Genomic DNA, 20,845 nt, shown 5'->3' with positions numbered 1-20,845 from the left:
ACAATCCAGGGAGTAAGAGTGAAGTGTGTGTATATATATACACTGCTCAAAAAAATAAAGGGAACACTCAAATAACACAATATAACTCCAAGTAAATCAAACTTCTGTGAAATTAAACTGTCCACTTAGGAAGCAACACTGATTGACAATCAATTTCACCTGCTGTTGTGCAAATGGAATAGACAACAGGTGGAAATTATTGGCAATTAGCAAGACACACTCAATAAAGGAGTGGTTCTGCAGGTGGGGACCACAGACCACTTCTCAGAACCTATGCTGTCTGGCTGATGTTTTGGTCAGTTTTGAATGTTGGTGGTGCTTTCACACTCGTGGTAGCATGAGACGGACTCTACAACCCACACAAGTGGCTCAGGTAGTGCAGCTCATCCAGGATGGCACATCAATGCGAGCTGTGGCAAGAAGGTTTGCTGTGTCTGAGGCTGGAAGCGCTACCAGGGGACAGGCCAGTACACCAGGAGACGTGGAGGAGGCCGTAGGAGGGCAACAACCCAGCAGCAGGACCGCTACCTCCGCCTTTGTGCAAGAAGGAACAGGAGGAGCACTGCCAGAACCCTGCAAAATGACCTCCAGCAGGCCACAAATGTGCATGTGTCTGCACAAACGGTTATAAACCGACTCCATGAGGATGGTATGAGGGCCCGACGTCCACAGATGGGGGTTGTGCTCACAGCCCAACACCGTGCAGGACGCTTGGCATTTGCCAGAGAACACCAGGATTGGCAAATTCACCACTGGCGCCTTGTGCTCTTCACAGATGAAAGCAGGTTCACACTGAGCACATGACAGACGTGACAGAGTCTGGAGACGCCGTGGAGAGCGGTCTGCTGCCTGCAACATCCTTCAGCATGACCGGTTTGGCAGTGGGTCAGTAATGGTGTGGGGTGGCATTTCTTTGGAGGGCCGCACAGCCCTCCATGTGCTCACCAGAGGTAGCCTGACTGCCATTAGGTACTGAGATGAGATCCTCAGACCCCTTGTGAGACCATATGCTGGTGCGGTTGGCCCTGGGTTCCTCCTAATGCAGGACAATGCTAGACCTCATGTGGCTGGAGTGTGTCAGCAGTTCCTGCAAGATGAAGGCATTGAAGCTATGGACTGGCCCGCCCGTTCCCCAGACCTGAATCCGATTGAGCACATCTGGGACATCATGTCTCACTCCATCCACCAACGTCACGTTGCACCACAGACTGTCCAGGAGTTGGCGGATGCTTTAGTCCATGTCTGGGAGGAGATCCCTCAGGAGACCATCCGCCACCTCATCAGGAGCATGCCCAGGCGTTGTAGGGAGGTCATACAGGCACGTGTAGGCCACACACAATACTGAGCCTCATTTTGACTTGTTTTAAGGACATTACATTAAAGTTGGATCAGCCTGTAGTGTGTTTTTTCACTTTAATTTTGTGTGTGGCTTGTCGTTCGTTATTTGACGACTCTTAGGCCTCCCTTAAAGGGAAGCCTTGGGCTAGCTTAAAATAGACTCTTAAAGATTATCTAGTCATGCATCACTACAAAAGTTTTAAATTCAAAAGAAAGAAGATAAACATCAGACGAGTGCCTTGAGTCAAAGAAAGGAGAAGACGAGTCGTTCCGAAGTTCTAAGTTAATCTTTTATTGTCTTGAAGTCAGCCAGATTCAGTCAGAAGGATTCAGTCTTCTGATGATACAGAGGAATACACACACTTTTATACAGTATTTGGGTGAACAAAGGTGGGGGCTTTTGGTTCCACCTTTCCTTCTCCTGCCCAGCTTTTCCCGTGGGAGCTTGGGCCTCTTGAGACACCTGGTATGATTTCTTATCTGTCTCCCCCTCAGTTCCCAGCGTGCCTGGTACAGACTGGGCCTTGCTGAGGAAGAGCAGACAGAGTTTTAACTGAACTCATTAAACTCGTTCATATATGGCCAAATTACTAATATATGAGTAATATAACATATATTGATCCCTAATATCCTAATTTAGGGTCCCACATTCCCCCCATCAATTGTGGTGGGATTGTTAAGTTATTTGCTGTTATCTAGTAAATAAAGATCAAGGTTTGAACTAAGTTTTAACATTTTTAAGGTGCAGGTTCCGTGCTATTTATAAGTCCCAAGCCCATATCAAGCCATGCTGATCCGACACGATTTGCATGCAAAAATGTGAGCAAATATGACAGAGTAGTAGGAAATACATGATTATACATAGCATCTATAACACCAAAACAGATGAATAAATGATGGTGTAACTACAAAAGGTATGAAGACTCACATATACAAATGGATTACATATGATATATAAATTGAATAGCACATATGGTTTAAGTTCCATATTAATATATTGTCCACCAGGAGGGTCAGACAGGTCCAAAGGAATTTACACATCTCAAGTATTGAGATGGCCATTTATTACAACTTTTTGGTATAAGTATCTTACTTTGCCCCACATTCCCCACCTCAGTTGGAAACTGGCGACTAATCGAGCATAGAGCGGCACGTCAAACATGGCACCAGGCAAAGCGACCCAACGTGACCCCACATGCAGCAGCATACCCCAAGAACCAAGGGTTAAGGCAAACCACCCCGGAACAAAGTCAAGGATGGCCAACCCCCCTTAGAACCAAAGGCACTTTGCCGATGAGAGAGTAGCGACGTCATTTGGTGGCTTCCCGGAAAAGCTACCTCATGCTAGTTCCCCTATGGGATTTGTGTAGCGTTACCAAGACAATGCACAGTCAAGAGGCTCCTCTTCACGCCTCTTCAGAGGATGTTGGGAACGCGGGCAGAGAAAAATATAGGCCAGAAAAAAGCCTGTGTATAAGCCAGAAATTAAGCCTGTCCCCCCTTTCGCACAATACACATATGTAAAAGTAAAACATTTCCCCAGACAGTGAAAGGCACTCTTGTAAAAAATAAAGAAAACACACAATCAATTAAAATGGAGCATTGGGACAAAAATGCAAAGGGTGCTTGATTAAGTAGTCCACAGAGTTGGAGAAGAAATGCAAAGATCAAGAAACGAGTACAAAGTTCAAATCCAGAAAACAGGAAGTAGCAAAAAAAGGTAAAACGATGGTCTTCCGCCTTTTGTGACTTTACGCCACGTAGAAAGGCACGGTGCAGGTCAAGTGAGAGGTTACTAGCACTTCACCCTGACCCGTAGTCTCCAGGGAAAAGGGTCGTAGGCCATAAAATGACAAGTCAGTCCGACATTAGAAAAATAAGGAAACGTGAATCACAGCGCATTGGACAGTAAGACCAGAAATATTTTGCTTAACCAAAATTTTTAACACAAGGCACAACAAAACAAACATCAAAATAAATAAAATACGAAAGAATCATACCCAATGTCATTAACATAGCGTTCTATTACCAGAAAATAACCAGGAAAAACAAAAAAATTGAGCAGCCTGTGAGTTTTGTACATGGGCGCGTTAAATATATATAGATGAATTACAGAAGAATATGTAAAAAGATTGTGTACAAAGTGCTGTTTTATATGAACTTACAGAGCATTAATGGGGGTTAACATTTAATTTCTTATAATTTACAATCAAAACCAGAAAAAGCTTATATGAAGTGACTGTCCCAATCACAGTTCACAAAGTTAGATCTGTAATACAAAGAAACAAATTAAGTAATTTATTTATCAATCATGTATTGATAATCCACCCCTAACAAAAACATTTTGTCCCAAAAATGAATGTCATATGGTGCCATGCCATATCACATTTTTATTAATTAATTAATTATTATAATTGTTATTATTTTTAAATGAGCAGTTGTCCTTTTAACTCATGTTTATAGCATATTATTCACAAATTTAATACTTGTATAGCATTCGCTCATCTAACACAGTTGCAGTTTACTATAGTACACCTGAACATTCAGTTTCAGCAAAAAATAGTCCAATAGTAGAGTCATATATCATAAACACATGAGTCTTCAGTTTGTGTTTTAAGTAGAAACCAAAATGTGTCACAATATTTACTAGCCCACTGTTTATAATTACACATCAACAGCTTTCAGATCCACCATCGTTTGGCTTATTTTCATGTCAATAATATTCATTCAACAACAACAACAAAAAATGCAATGATTTACTAAAAAGGAAAAAAATAAAAAAAATAAATAAATAGAATTCCTGTATCTAAAGTGTAATGAATACAGTAAGTGGAGTAGCTAATGTATTCTATGTTGAGCATGATTCACATGTTATTCAACAATTTTGTGAGTCAGATGTAACCGAAAATGGTTTCAGTCATTTGCCAAACCAAGTTCATTTGTTAGCTGAATGCAGACAATACAGATTTTTGCATTCAGATTGTTGTGTGATGTGATCTGTCATATGGTGTGACACCATGTCTTATGGTGAGAGTTTCAGAATGAAAAAATAAGGATTTTGTAATTTATCATAACCTCATCAACGTGACAGATGAGGAATAGTACCAGCAAAGGTCACATTATTTATGGTACTCTTTTTAGAAGGTTTTCCATATTGAAAGAATTTGATTAAAGTCTTTCCATGTGTGAAAGAAGCAGGATAATTTGACTTGCATTATCACATTGAGATCCCTTTTAATTTAATCACAATATTTGTTTCATAATACTTAGTAGTTTTGTTTTCCCTAAAAATAATAGCAGAAACATTAGGTGTAGTCTGCGTGCCTGTTGCACCTTGTAGATCATTAGGAATGGCTGTTGAGAGAGTAATGACAGCAGCTTGTGTGACAAACTCTGGGTCTTCTGTAATCATATAGTTATTTAAAATTCTTCCATGGTCTCTTTCATGTTATAGGTGTTTACTAACGTATATAACTATAGGTGTGATTGTTAAAGGTATTGTCTGCCTGCGTGTAGGTGCGCAGTGTGTAAGAGTGTTTTTCAGTGTGTGTTTGCAAGAGAGTATGTGAGTGTGTGTGTGTGTGGGTGAGGGCCTGTCTGCCCCTCTCTCACCCCCGGTCTCTCCTTCCCTCTGCAAACTGAGGTTAACTGAATGCCTGTAAAAATGAATAGACTAAGAGACGCACATATTATTAGGCAGTAATGGCTTTGTTTGCAAACATAGACTAATATAAACATTCGTTATTAAGTTACGTACTATGAAGTGTAGCTTATTAAGTTCCTAACGACTTTTCAAGGAAAATAACACTTTCACTTGTAAAACATATTGAGCAAGGGCTGAAACATTAAATCATATTCAATCTCAGTATAGTCATAATTCTTATATAATCACCCTAACAATATAAATTTGAAGCTCATAAGCATGTTTCCATAATTATTAGCATCCATTTTTAACACATTTTTATTGATAAGTAATACTGAACACTCACTGTTCTGTCCCTTTAGAGGTAGATCAGAGCTTATTTTTCAACACTCTTCGTTGATCAGCGTTTAACCGCAAACATCTCTGTCTCTCCAAAAGGCTCATTATCGGGAATATCTCAGTCTATGTCTCCTCAACCGTTATGACTCGGCTCAGGAGCTCATAAAAGTTATATTACCACTAATACAGTGTATTGGGGTCTATGGAATCAATAATATTTTATACTTATAATAACTGTCTTTGTCCCGTTATATTAGCTGTACTGCTCGGGCTCAAAGAAGCTCATAATGGTTTATAAACAAACATATAGTTTACAGACAAACAAACAAACAAACAAACATTTATGTTTTTAGCTCTTTTTCTCTTGTATCATAGATCTATTTAATTCTTGTGTATTTTCTTGCTTTGTGCTTATAAATTTACATATATTAAGAGCTCTGTATATACTAAAAACATTCAAGATGGTAACCACAGCATATGCTTTTAAACAAAGACAGTGACAAACAAACACATAACATTTACCTTTCCCAGGTCTCTAGAGATCTCTGTTATTTATTTATCTCTCTCTCTCTCTGTCAAGACTCAACACTCTATCAAAACTTCCTGTTAGGCTTTACGTAAACAGATACTATTCTAACAACTCTTCTCAGCACACGTCTGTGCTAATTAGTGTAGTTCATTCTATGCAGCAATATTGCACAGCAATAATGTACATATATCAAATTCAACCATTTCTAATAACATTTACATACATGCAATCACCTTTCTCCTGGGAATCAATCATCACAAACCCTTTCAACACTGACACACTCATACATGTGACAATAAGAATTTACACAAAATGATCATAGGTACCTCTATGTTGCACAGCCATCAATTTAATATTTTAACAAAAATGGAGATCTCAGACATTATTAAAGACAGACTGTAAACAGACAACACAAAACATATACCCCACTAGTCCAGATAGGATAGTTTTCCCTCGCTTCTCCGTCAGTTACAGTGGCGTTCTGCACTAAGCGTTTTTCTACGAGTGAAAATCAATCTCCGCTGTAAACAGTCAGGATAGAGTGTTTCAACTTACGCTCATGGAACAGAGAGACGGATTTGGTTTCTTATGACCTTCTGTTAGACAGACAGGTGTCCAAATCTTTTCCCCTTTATCTCTTACTCTTTTCTTAGGCCTTTTTTTGGCGCACGCTCTCTCTCTGGCGTCGCTCTTATTTATATCTCTTTGGCGCACGCTTCACTCTCTGGCGTCGCTCTTATATATTTCTCTTTCTGTATTCTCTTTGTTATCAAGTCTAACGTCATGCTTTCGAGATCGCACCTTATGACATGTCCCGTCTTTAACGCCCGGGAGATGAAACATACAACATACACTAGACTGACATTAACATGCAATTATTTTACTGTAATTTACTTGAATTTAGGCTAATTTACTTGAATTTAGGCGTCTAGACACTAAAAATGCTCATCAAGTATTTTATTAAATTTGATCAATTGGTTTCAATTTGTAATGTTACATACATATTTCTAAACATGTATATATCTTTCTTTAAATCATAGCGCTCGTCTGCTTGTTATACAATTACAATTACAAATACGCTACAAATACACTTAGTGGTTATATTGTCTTTTATGAAAGTTTTAATTTCCTTTTTAATCTCTAAGGCAATGACATCTTTGTGACCTAGAAAACACAAAATTTCTCTTTCAATAGTTAAATTGAAAAAGGTTTTTATGCTCACCTTTCCTTCAGCAATGAAGTGGATTGTCTGTTCTTCCGCCACAGGATGTCACAGCTGTTTGTCTCTAATCGTTATTGCGTATGGGCTCTTTTCAAGGCCCCTTTTAGTTGGGCGCCAAAATGTCGTTCGTTATTTGACGACTCTTAGGCCTCCCTTAAAGGGAAGCCTTGGGCTAGCTTAAAATAGACTCTTAAAGATTATCTAGTCATGCATCACTACAAAAGTTTTAAATTCAAAAGAAAGAAGATAAACATCAGACGAGTGCCTTGAGTCAAAGAAAGGAGAAGACGAGTCGTTCCGAAGTTCTAAGTTAATCTTTTATTGTCTTGAAGTCAGCCAGATTCAGTCAGAAGGATTCAGTCTTCTGATGATACAGAGGAATACACACACTTTTATACAGTATTTGGGTGAACAAAGGTGGGGGCTTTTGGTTCCACCTTTCCTTCTCCTGCCCAGCTTTTCCCGTGGGAGCTTGGGCCTCTTGAGACACCTGGTATGATTTCTTATCTGTCTCCCCCTCAGTTCCCAGCGTGCCTGGTACAGACTGGGCCTTGCTGAGGAAGAGCAGACAGAGTTTTAACTGAACTCATTAAACTCGTTCATATATGGCCAAATTACTAATATATGAGTAATATAACATATATTGATCCCTAATATCCTAATTTAGGGTCCCACAGGCTCCAAATCCAGGCCTCCATTGGTTAATAAATTTGATTTCCATTGATGATTTTTGTGTGATTTTGTTGTCAGCACATTCAACTTTGTACAGAACAAAGTATTCAATGAGAATATTTCATTCATTCAGGTCTAGGATGTGTTATTTAAGTGTTCCCTTTATTTTTTTGAGCAGTGTATATATATATATATATATATTTGAGATTTACATGTTTTGAGCTTTGTCATGTGTGTCAAAGGACATGTTTTTTATTGAGTTATTGATTGATTTTGAATGAATATACATACAGCTGTTTTCCAGAAGACTATAAAAGCCATGCTAAAATGCAATTAATATATATATATGTTTTTTTTATTCATTTTAAGATAGCATCAGGGCAACTGGAACTGGGTTAATGTTAAATGATTTGATTTTCCATTAAGAAATTCAAAGTTTAAAACAGTGATTTTAATTACATCCAATGAGAGGCACAATGACAACACATCATTTTTAATGTGCAAATGTTGGGAAAACAGCACTTCACACATTCAGTTCAAAGTAATATTTAGCATTGCCAGTACGCCACCAGCAGGAAGTTAGATGTAGTGGAGTGAGGGTTTGCCTTATTTGGACCGGCCTTTCAAGGTCAATCACTACACAACATACAGTTCATAGTTTAGAAGCATACCGTTTTTTGATCGGTATGTCCGAATAGGACATCGCAGGACGGAGACCTTCAGGGTGATATTTCTGCTGTGTCGCCTGCGGACAGCAGCAGGTTGTGGTGACCTGAATGACTGTAGACTGTGGATCAGAGCACAGATGACCATCATGTAAGGTAAGACCCAGAAACATTTTCATATAGGCCTAAACAGTCTAGACCCTAGGTTGGCAATAGGTGGCCCGCGGGACAGATGTGGCCCGTGACCATGTAACATCTGGCCCATGAGGATGTTTGAACTGTAATAACTGATAATGAATAGAAAAAATAAAATAAAACCGGACTGCCAGTCTCAAAAAAATTCTTTATTTAGAAAATTGATTTTCCAAAACAGAAAAAAATTATTCAGTCTAATAATGCTAATTTGTTTTATCTGGATATGGGAGAATAAGCACATTAGAGATGTATAGCATGAATGCTCAACATGCAAAAATTAAGTCAGTGGACAGCGCCAGTCCTTAAAACAAATGTTGCATTTCAAACAAAGGACATAGCTTCTTATTATTGTGAAAATTATAACAAGACTTCTTTCAAACAGGCCAGACATAAAAAAGCAAAAAGTGCAAAAAAGAACGAAGCAAAAAAAGCTGAATCCGCTCGACCATGGGCTGGAGTGCCCGAAGCTCCTGAAAGGACAGAGCAGAAGTGCTACATTTACCATGCTTAGTAAGAATTAAGCCTATAACCTACAACGAGACAGCCATTAAAATACAGTTCAGATTAGACACAATAATTGGTTTAGGTCAGTGTTAATTTCGTTAACGAAAACTATGCCGAAAAATATTCGTTGACGAGCTTTTTTTCCCCATGAAGAAAATGAGACGAAAACTAAATAAAAAATAATACATGAAGACGAAAACTATGACGAAATGTATTACACTTTGAGTCAACTAATAAAAACTAAACGGCCCAAGGAATGTGATAGGGAACTCTCGGCCCGAGTTTAGCTCGGGCATGGGGTGGGGCTCGGGTAGAGAATCTAATTTAAGGTGGAACGGTAAGCCGAATAAGACGCTGGAGAAAAATCTAAATCAAGTTCGGCTTCTGATCCTTTTTTTAATATCCCATTTTTGTTTGGATCATCAAATTAAAAAACAGAACATACAATCCATTATTTGTTTTTGTTTTTTTGATATTATATTTAAAAACGAAATACCGATTTTGATTCTCAATTAAATATAAACTGAACAAATGAGACGGATTCAGGAGATCCAGTACTTTCCGTCTTTTTCCAAACCCTCACTGTTTCTGTTAGAAAACTCTTTTAAACAGCAATTTCTTTAAGTTTTATTTTTTAACAGTCAGAGGGTTTGTTGTGCTGGATATTTTACTAAGTACAGCAGATTGTGCTGCATATGAACGGAGCTAAACACTGCTGTTACTGGACTGGACGAGATTCAAATACTAATGTAATGTAAGTCTAGTCTAGACTAGACAAAAAAAAGTTTTTCTTTCTTTCTTTTGCCCGTATAATTTGGATAGAGTAATTCCAATTTCTTTGTCCATTAAGCACATAATAGTCGTTGAGTAGGACAAGCATCCGATATCATAGAAAATAAAAATAAAAAATGTAGGGAAGCCAATATCCGACGTCTGTCCGTGTTATATAGCCAATTGTCTTGAAATTCATTATCAACATTTCAAGGAGAAATGCGCAAAGGAATTAGGGTAAGTGTACTAAAACAATAAAACATAAGCATATTTATTACACAAACCTTTCCACCACTCCTGGCTGCTCTTCGCCGTCTAAAATTCTTTGAAAGTGGGCGTTCATCCTGTCGCGGAGATCGCTAATTCTCCTTCTGAAAGCCATTTTTTGGATTAAGCCGCCAAGCGGATATATATATAGGCGCGCCAAATTTTAGCGCGACTTCGACTAGCAAATAAGGACTTAGTATGATAACGCATAAAAAAGCGCATAAATCAAAAATATCATATGCTACATCCATTTACTAACATCTTAAATGGTTGTGATGGAAAAACAAATTCAATATAAAAATGGGTTCTGTCTGTCCTCAGTTGGTAATAGCTGTAGGGGTCAATCGAAAGTTCATCTGATTTTAGAGCACAGGATAACGTTTCTCTTCTGTCACTTACATTACCTTACTTTAGAGTAAGATATTTATAGTGGAAGGGACATGGTTAAGTCAAAGACAAAAACCCCACACACTGTACTTGCTTGAATGTCCTCCTTGTAAGCCGCTTTGGTCAAAAGCGTCGGCTAAATGTAATGTAATATAAAAAGTCTGACATGACCAAAAACACTGATACCTTAGATCTGAGCTTTGGACTGATTTAGAATTTTTCACGCCCAAAAAAATGGCAACAATAGATCTACGCATGGTGTAGGCCTACAGGAAAAGTCAGATCAGACTGCTGACTAATACTCCTGTTGGCTCTCAGTCTACCCTGTGTGTGTGTCATTTCAATTGAAATACAACACTAGAAAACAACAGGTCTAATACAAGAAACCAGTGCAAGTGTTGATTGAATGTTACCATAGGAAACTGTCCTCTGAAATAACTATAAACACGCACACTGTAGGCCTACTGTACAGACATGAGTAATAACTGTACAAATCATTCAACCATGCAAGCCACTTTGAACATGTATAGTGTTTGTATTTTGGTCATTGGACTACATCTTTGTGTATCAAAGACATATTAACTTAATTTGAATGCTTTGTCAGTTCTCTTATACTAGGTACTGTGAGGCTAATGATATTATGCCAAAAAAATTAGATTATTTGAAAGATATTGGTGTTGTTGTCTTCTACTTTATGATAAATAGGTAAGAACTCCCAAAACAGCAAAGCTGCATAATATCCTTATCCACCAAGGCCTTATTATTATATATATATATATTTTTTTTTTCATTTTTGTTCCCCTTAAACTTGGTAATATTAATCGTAGCTCTTCAAAATTCGGTAAGCAATTAAATGTTTTTTGGATTTCACCATAAAAAATACAACAAGGAAACAGCACCTATATGTTTAGTTATCTCCTAAAACATGGTTGCCTTATATCATTACCCTAAATATAATCATTGAATATGTACAAATGTACCTTTTCATGCTTTATGCAATGTTGGATTGAATGCAGTCTTCTCTTTAATTGTGTGTGAGGTGTTTGTGTGATATAAATGTTCTTTAATTCATTCAGTGTAAAGAATTTTGTGTAAAATGCCTTTTTTTGGGCTAACTCCACTCTTGCGTAAGGCTCAGAACAAGGGAGGAGTGGGTGAGAGGGATACAGGGATCTTCCATTCCACTAAGAAACACACAGAATTGAAATAGGTTAAGCAAGCTCATTTGTGCCCTGCAGATACAGCTAGCAGATCAGCACATTCAGGCAGGAAAGTGTACCAAGATGTTATGTTTAAGGTGATGACAGATTCTATAAGTGACTGATCGACTGTTGATAAAATATTCTTTGTGACATCAAATCCTTTCAGTTCCGCCAGACACATCTGTTGTTGTTCTTTCTTACAAACTCCATGATGTTCCATGACCACAGACTGTATGCACTAATTGGATAGAGTGTAGGAATGGAGAAAGCTGGAAGGCTTTAGGCAGGATTTTAAGGTTTGGAAAAAGTTGAATTCCGTTTCGTTTCTTGAGAAAACGAAAAACAAACGTCGTGGAGTGAGTGAAATTGTCCACATTGGCTTTTACAGTGCAATACCTAGCCAAAAAAAAAGAGCTGTTGGATTAAACTGAATGGCTATCCATCCCTTGTCTCACTGTGCTATCTAGTGGGCGAAACATGCAACGTAGAGGCAGCCTACTCGAAGGCTGATACATTTATGGGCAAGGCAAGTTTCTTTGTATAACGCATTTTATACACAGAAGTAATTCAATGTGCTTCACAAAAACATAAAATAAATTATAATTCAAACATCAAGCAAAACAGTGGAAATATGGGGTACAGTGTAAAAACTAATTAAAAGAGGTAAGACAATTATAGGTTGACATTAAAATAATTGTCCTTTGGGCTTTGTGGCTGTTCGTCCTTCAAGAGATTTTCAGTAAAATTTGATCTTATTTTTAAAAGCAGCAAATGAGGGTTTCCTCCTCCCCTATTCACATCTATGTACGTGGTATTTCCCCAAAACAATAAAAAGATTAAAAATAAAGACAAATGGTTCATCCCTTTCAAAGAACAACACAACATTGGCATGAAAAGGAAAATATTGCACCACAGGGGATTCAAACTGGCAAGCACAGTTTGTTTCGCCAGGAGTCAACAGTTCTTACCACTGGACCATCAGTCCTACATACAACACGTGGAGAATGTATTGATAGTCAAAGCTTTTTTTTCTCAGGCAGGATTTCAAGGATAACACGGAAATGTTGATGTCCACTTCGTTTTCTTTTTCAAGAAAAACTAAAGCAAAGTTCAGGGAGTGAGCGAGGTTTTATTCGTGCTCAAGCTGACAGATATCAGGAGCTTAGGAGAGAGAGATAATAAGAGGCACATTCCATCAAACTTTTTGACAGGTGACCTTTGACCTTTGCTAGGTGCCTTTTTTGACCCCTCCCCCACACCACGTGCCTCTTATTTCTGGAATGTGACCTTTGACCCCTCAGATCACCCTATGATGACATCTGTTAGTAATTATGTTTTCATTCATCTGTAATTACCTTTGACCTTTGCCATGTGCCCTTTGACCCCTCCCACACCCCGTGCCTCCTTTTCTGGAATGTGACATTTGACCCCTCAGATCACCCTATGATGCTGTCAGTTAGTAATTATGTTTTCAATCATCTGTAATTACCATTGACCCCTCAGATCCCCTGACCCTTGAACTCTCTTAATTATTTTTCTGATATCAATGACCACGAGTCTCCGGTAATTATTAACTGGTGGCGTGTAATTACCCCTGCCATTCGTCATTCATGTTTTGGATATGAGGTAATTTAAACCATGGTGACACACCGCCCCGCCCATCCCTCCGCCCTTCCTGCCCCATCCCCACCTCTTCCCGTCCCGCCCAGCCCCGCCCCCACCATTATTCAGATTGTCCTGATTGGTCAAAAAAAATATTCCCGCCAAAAGTATTGACCAATAAGGTTGTTATTCCTATGGAGCAATCACAGCAAGCCTACGAGTGAAATGTGTATTTAAGAGATAGGGGTTAGCGAGATGTGTGAAGGACCGAGAGAACGGAGCAATGGCTTGTGTTTCTGAGGTTGCTGAAAACCAAAGCTTCCCATACCGGGATTCGAACCCGGACCGTCTGGATGAAAGCCAGAAATCCTACGCGTTAGACCATATGGGAGGATCTGTAGAAGAAGAGCACGATGACGAGAATCTAAAAAGGTACCGAACAATGGAGAGCATTCCTGAACCAGTCGCTCAAGGAGCGCTCAAGACTCAAGTCTGGCGTTTGTTAGATGGAACTTACTTCGGATATGTTTTTCTTAAGGATATATATAGCGTTGCTATGTACGTCGGAAAAACGGTTAGATACGATGATGCCTCAGCTCGTTTTACTTTGAACCATATAGAATGGTTTAGCTTCAGAAGACACTGCTCTGTTTTTAATGCCTACGTCAATTACAGAAATACAGAATGCAGCCCATTTTTTCAGGAGAACATGAATTTAATTTGGAAACCTCTGAATACAGGAAAGTCTAGGCGTTTTAATCTCGCGCCGGTTATGACAAGCCTCGGATGTAATGTAAGCCTCAGTGTCATTCAAGATTTAAAATGCTATGCAATTGAAAATGACCTGCACTCGTGCGATTTCCAGGTTGTTTTTAATTCAGAAGACTTCAAAAGAATGAATCGTGTCTACTTTGCAATAATTGACAGTTTGTTCTACATGAACAAATAGATTTTCTGATTATTGTCAAACATACAAAACCAACATTAATTATATTCTTAAACATTAAACTTTTATATTACATTTTAATACTTTTTTAGCCTATACTTTTCTATACTTTAGCTAAATTACCTCTCTTTCATGTGAGTTGAGATGGTTACCACACTCCTTGAGGCTAAGTGGTTGCTGGTGGAGTGGGAGGTGGGTGGGAGGGTGGTAGGAAGCCATTTCCTGAGAGTATGATATGAATTAGTTAAATCAATCAGTGTATTGATGGGTAAAGGAACTAGTGAACTAGCCCATTGTTTGATTCTCACATGTTGCTTCATGTGACTCCCAACAGAGTATAGACTATTGATGATTCAATAGACCCTGGGGGTAAATGCAGTTTCCTGCATTGTCTATCCATGAATGTTCTGATCAGATCACTAAAATTTAAAACAGAGCAGTGTCTTTTGATGTTTTGAATCCTTTGAAAAAAAAAAAAAAAAAAAAACTGATAATGAATACTATAACTCGACCGTCAATAACTTGAGCTGAATTTCTAATTGAAATAGCGATAACTTCATACCTTGAAGCGGATGCTTGATATGAATGAAACACACACACACACACAAACTCACACACACCACACACCTCCCACTCTTTTCTGTGATGTCATAACCTGAGGTCTTCAATCAAAATCACTGTATAAAAAACCCCTTGGTAATCCACAATATACATTCTGGAGACAGCCCCCGACGCTTGAAGACCTCAAACGCTTTGACGCTCCTTGATTTCAACCGCAATATGGACTTTGGTGAGAGAAAAAACTTTTAATATGAAATTATCACAATATATTACTTTTATTAAAATTACCTTTAAGTAGTTAAATGACTGTTTCTTATGGTTTAATAGGAATTTAATAGGAATCACTCATCTTTCAGCTTAATTAATGTGAGTAGTTAACATTGTTCTATGTATCCTATGCAAAACTGAATGTAAGTGATATTTAAGACTACTTTTCTACGTAATATATGAAATATGTAGTATATACATTCATCTTTTATTTTATTTTAGGATCAGAATGTTTCATTGTTGAAACTGTGACAGACTGTGATGCTGTGACAGACGAAAGTGTGCTATATCATCCATTTCAAAGTAAGTTTTTTATTAATTTTGATTAAAAATAATTATTTAATTTCAAACATGATGATTTGATTCCTTCAATATGAAACTCAAATGTTTATTTATATTTTCTATAGCTTTTCATCCGGAACCTAGTAACTACGGATTAACCATTCATGGTGAGTGAAACTTAATGAAATATGTAATATATGTAAATATTTCATTTAAAATATTCTAACTCATGTGATTTCTGTTCATTAGAAAACAGTTTCACCCCGGCTTTGTCTGACAATCTACAATTTGATGATGTTAATTCTGGTAAGAAACTTATACACACAGGATTACTCTTACAGGGAATGGCGAAAAAGTAAAACATGTTTTCTCTTTTCCTTCCATAGTGACAAGTCAACAATCAAATGATTACCGACCAACTACACCTAGTGAGTCAAATTTTGAAATTATGTAATAATTATCCTTTGTTAAATAACGTGCGCTAATTGAAATCTTTTTTTTTTCGATAGGAAACAGTCCGGGATTGTCTGACAATCTACAATTTGATGATGTTAATTCTGGTAAGAAACTTATACATACAGGATTACTCTTACAGGGAATCGCGAAAAAGTAAAACATGTTTTCTCTTTTTCCTTCCATAGTGACAAGTCAGCAATCAAATGATTACCGACCAACTACACCTAGTGAGTCAAATTTTGAAATTATGTAATAATTATCCTTTGTTAAATAACGTGCGCTAGTCCCACACACTCACACACACACACACACACACTCCACCCATAGCCCCCACCCCATGGGGGCCCATGGCTCCTGGTCTTCAATAGTCCCACACACACACACACACACACACTCATGCATACAGCAATAATAATTCAATTTTTTTTTTTTTTTTTTTTTTTTTTTTTGTATTACAGATCTCCAACAACAAGAAGAATGCGAACTGGACGACCTGTACGACTTTCGTTATCTGAAAAGGGCCGTGGAAATTTCGCTACGGAGGCTGGAACGTGCAGCTGCAAGCAGATCACGGGAGGAGTTTAGGTTGGCTTTACCTTTGTTTACAGACCGTGTAATGCTCTTGGTTAGACATTGTATTGAGGATATAGATAATAATGTCACAGAAACGCCCCGGTTGTGATTCTTTGTTAAATAAGAATAAATCTAAAAAATCCAACAACTCACCTTATTCAAATGAAACAAACAATAACCCACATTCATTAATCAGTGAACCAAGTACCTCAAACCTACAAACAAATCATGTAGAACACAACACAGCCCTGAACCCTTTTCTGTTAGAAATGGTTAATGAGATTAATGGTAGTAATGAAAGGTTGACTTCTAATAATGAACACAGCTCTGAAATTGTATCTAATCTAGAAAATACATCAGAAACACCATACAATTTGTTTTCGGGATTAAGCGAATGCTTAACCAACATACAAAATGCATTAATAGAACACAACACAGCTCTGAACCCTTTTCTGTTAGAAATGGTAAATGAGATTAATGAGGTTAACGAAAGATTGGGGTCTATTGATGAACACAGGGATCATGAATTAGCTTCTAATCTTGAAAATATGTCAGAAAATCTATCCATCATTCAAACCGCTCTAACGCAGCACAACACATGCACAGCTCTGAACCCTTTTCTAATGGAAATGATAAATGAGATGAATGAAAGCATGACAGAACCACAACCTTGTGTCGCCACTGTACCATCCCCTATAAATGATTCGTTTGAAACATCTCAGGAATTATTACAACAACTAAACCAGAGTCTCTTGAGATTAAATGAAATTCTTGCAAACATGGGTCAGGATTCACACAATTTACCAAGTAGTCCTGTTAACGAGAATATTTCAAATAGCCCTTCTACATCTACTGATGAAATGGAGGATATCGATACACTCAACAGCTGTAATGAGCAACAGCCGGAAATACATCAGATGCCTAGTGTGAGTGAGGGAGAGCAAATGGGATTTGGGAGAGATGATCAACCCGGACATGTTTTAGATCCAAACATAGTTATAAATCATATAGATAACTTCAATACAACAGAAATTAGACGGAGGATAAACTTTTCCTCATTAGGAAACGTTGATTCATTTGGGGATTTTTACAACTATGTGTTGGAGGTTTTAAACCGCATGCTTGAAGTTGGGAACGCTAAAGTAGGCCCGCGTGACGTAGTTCATGTTGAAATACAAGGCGAATCTCTCAATGTTTCATCGCGTGTTGAGGTAATCAATGGTAACATAGAACTCGATTCGATTCTGACCATGATAGAAAAATCGATGCAGAGTAGGTTTGAAATACTTTCTGACGAAACTATAGAACTGGTGATTCGAATTGTACATGCACCACATGGTGGTACACGCAATAGTATGTCCAAGATGTTCAATTCTGACGTTGTACAACAAAAAATTAGACATCTTTACGTTTTTGATAACCGTGACAACCTTTGTTTTGCTTTAAGCGTTTCCAAATTGCTGAATCCGGAACAAAGTGATTATCAAATACAACCCCTGGCAAAAATTATGGAATCACCAGTCTTGGATGAGCACTCCTTCAGACATTTCATTCTGTAAAACAAACTCTGATCAAAAACATGATACAATAATAAGGTCATTCCAAAGTGCAACTTGTTGGCTTTCAGGAACACTCAAAGAAATGAAGAAAAAACATTGTGGAAGTCAGTGAATGTTACTTTTATTGACCAACCACAGGGAAAAAAATATGGAATCACTCAATTCTGAGGAAAAAAGTATGGAATCATGAAAAACAGATAAACAAAAGATGATTCAAAATACATCACTAGTATTTAGTTGCACCACCTTTGGCTTTTATAACGGCTTTCAGTCTCTGAGGCATGGACTTGATGAGTGACAAACAGTATTCTGCATCAATTTGGTGCCAAGTCTCTTTGATAGCAGTTGCCAGATCAGCTTTGCAGGTCGGAGCCTTCTTGTGGACCATTTTTTTCAATTTCCACCACAGGTTTTCAATTGGGTTGAGATCTGGACTATTTGCAGGCCATGACATTGACTGAATGTGTCTTTCTCCAAGGAATGCCTTCACTGTTTTTGCCCTATGGCACGATGCATTGTCATCTTGGAAAATTATTTCATTATCTCCAAACATCTGTTCAATTGAAGGGATGAGAAAACTGTCCAAAATGTCAATGTAAACTTGTGCATTGATAGAAGAATTAACCACAGTCATCTCCCCAGTGCCTTTGCCTGACATGCAGCCCCATATCATCAAGGACTGTGGAAATTTGGTTGTTTTCCTCAGGCAGGCCTCTTCATAAATCTCACTGGAACGGCACCAAACAAAAGTTCCAGCATCATCACCTTGTCCAATGCAGATTCTTGACTCATCACTGAAGATAACTTTCATCCAGTCATCCACAGTCCATGATTGCCTCTCCTTAGCCCACTGCAGTCTTGTTCTTTTATGTTTAGGTGTCAATGATGGTTTTCTTTTAGCTTTCCTGTATTGAAATCCCATTTCCTTTAGGCGATTTCTTACGGTTCGGTCACATACATTGGCTCCAGCTTCTTCCCATTTATGCTTCATCTGTTTAGTTGTACTTTTTCGGTTTTCAAGACAAATGGCCTTAAGTTGCTTGTCTTGACGCTTTGATGTCTTTCTCGGTCTACCAGTACGCTTGGCTTTAACAACCATTCCATGCTGTTTGTATTTGGTCCATATATTGGATACAGCTGACTGTGAACAGCCCACATCTTTAGCAACCATGCGTGAAGAGTTACCTTCTTGAAGAAGTTTCACAATCCTCTCTTTTGTTTCAAGAGACATTTCTCTTGTTGGAGCCATGGTTCTTGCCACTCTAATTCGTCCAGCAGCCCTCCAAGGTGTCATGACTGCACGTGTTTTTAACTGCAGACTAACGAGCAGATCTAATCTGAGGCAGGTGTCCATTTAGGGAAAGGAAATTGACTGGGTGTGTCCTTATTTTCTACCTTCAATTTGAGTGATTCCATACTTTTTTCCTCAGAATTGAGTGATTCCATATTTTTTTCCCTGTGGTTGGTCAATAAAAGTAACATTCACTGACTTCCACAATGTTTTTTCTTCATTTCTTTGAGTGTTCCTGAAAGCCAACAAGTTGCACTTTGGAATGACCTTATTATTGTATCATGTTTTTGATCAGAGTTTGTTTTACAGAATGAAATGTCTGAAGGAGTGCTCATCCAAGACTGGTGATTCCATACTTTTTGCCAGGGGTTGTAGAACAAAACGCGAGACAATTACAATCTGATGTAGGATTATCTGTAAATGATACGGTTAGCTTTGCAGACATTACACGATTTGAGCAAAAGTTGAATTGCAAAATTGTAGTGTTGTTCCGAACCACCAAGGTCAAAAAAGGGTATTCTTTTTTTCAGACTACCAAAACACCCCACAGCAAAACCTTGTTTCTGTTTTTGCACGAGAATCATTATTATGGAGTGAAAAACCTCAAAGCTGTACTAGGTACAACGTACGTATGTTCATACTGTTATGCAGGATTTAACAATAAGAAACATCATAAATGTGATTACCACTGCAACGTGTGTCTCGACAGCGAATGTCCCAAACGTGCTAAGCAAACTGTACAGTGCAAAGACTGTCTGAGGATCTGTAGATCCCAGTATTGTTTTCAAAAGCATAAATCTCAGAATGGTACGGATGAATCTTTGTGTAAAACTAGGTTCTACTGTACCGGGTGCAACACATTGCAGGATCGTGGTTCAAAAAAACACGAGTGTCGTAAAGCCCTATGTAGACACTGCGGCGCTAAAATTGAGTCTAACTTTGATCATCAATGTTTTATGCAACCTTTAAAACGAGAACAGTCGGATGAAAAGTACATCTTTTATGATTTTGAATCTAATCAGGAGACGGGCTACCACATAGCAAACTATATATGTTGCATTGATTTTAAAGGTAATGTTTGGTCTGCTGAAGGTACCGATTGTGTTTCCGCATTTTTCAAAAAGTTTCGGAGGAACAAATACAAAGGTTATACTTTTATAGCCCACAACGCTAGAGGGTACGATTCCTACATACTGTTGAACCGTTTAGTCGTAGAAGGTGTTACGCCTTGCCTCATAGCACAAGGCGGTAAAATCTTGTGCTTTGAAGATAAAAAGTTTGATCAGAGATACATCGACAGTCTCTCGTTTCTGCCCATGAAACTTAGCGCAATTCCCAAGGCTATGGGATTCACGGCTGAAAAAAAGGGGTATTTTCCGCATTTCTGGAATATCCAAAAAAATCAAAACTATGTAGGTCCATATCCACATCCCGAGTTTTACGGTGTAGATAGCATGATGTCAAAAGAGAGAGATGAATTTTTTGAGTGGTACAAAACACTCGACGGAAAGGTCTTTGACTTTAAGCAAGAGTTGGTTGCTTATTGTCAAAATGATGTTCGCATACTCAGAATG

At 38.1% G+C, this 20,845-nt stretch overlaps 1 non-coding gene across 1 annotated transcript; it reads right to left on the bottom strand.

Annotated features, from left to right (window-relative positions):
• Positions 1-13,655: 13,655 nt before the first annotated feature.
• trnae-uuc (transfer RNA glutamic acid (anticodon UUC)) lies at positions 13,656-13,727 on the bottom strand. The gene has a single exon. It is a non-coding gene; the product is annotated as a tRNA-Glu (tRNA).
• Between the last annotated feature and the right edge of the window lie 7,118 nt (positions 13,728-20,845).

The sequence above is a fragment of the Astyanax mexicanus genome, chromosome 15 (assembly GCF_023375975.1).
Source record: "Astyanax mexicanus isolate ESR-SI-001 chromosome 15, AstMex3_surface, whole genome shotgun sequence".
Taxonomy (NCBI): domain Eukaryota; kingdom Metazoa; phylum Chordata; class Actinopteri; order Characiformes; family Acestrorhamphidae; genus Astyanax; species Astyanax mexicanus.
The sequence above is the reverse complement of the archived record's forward strand: the minus strand, read 5'-3'. Positions and strand labels throughout refer to the sequence as shown.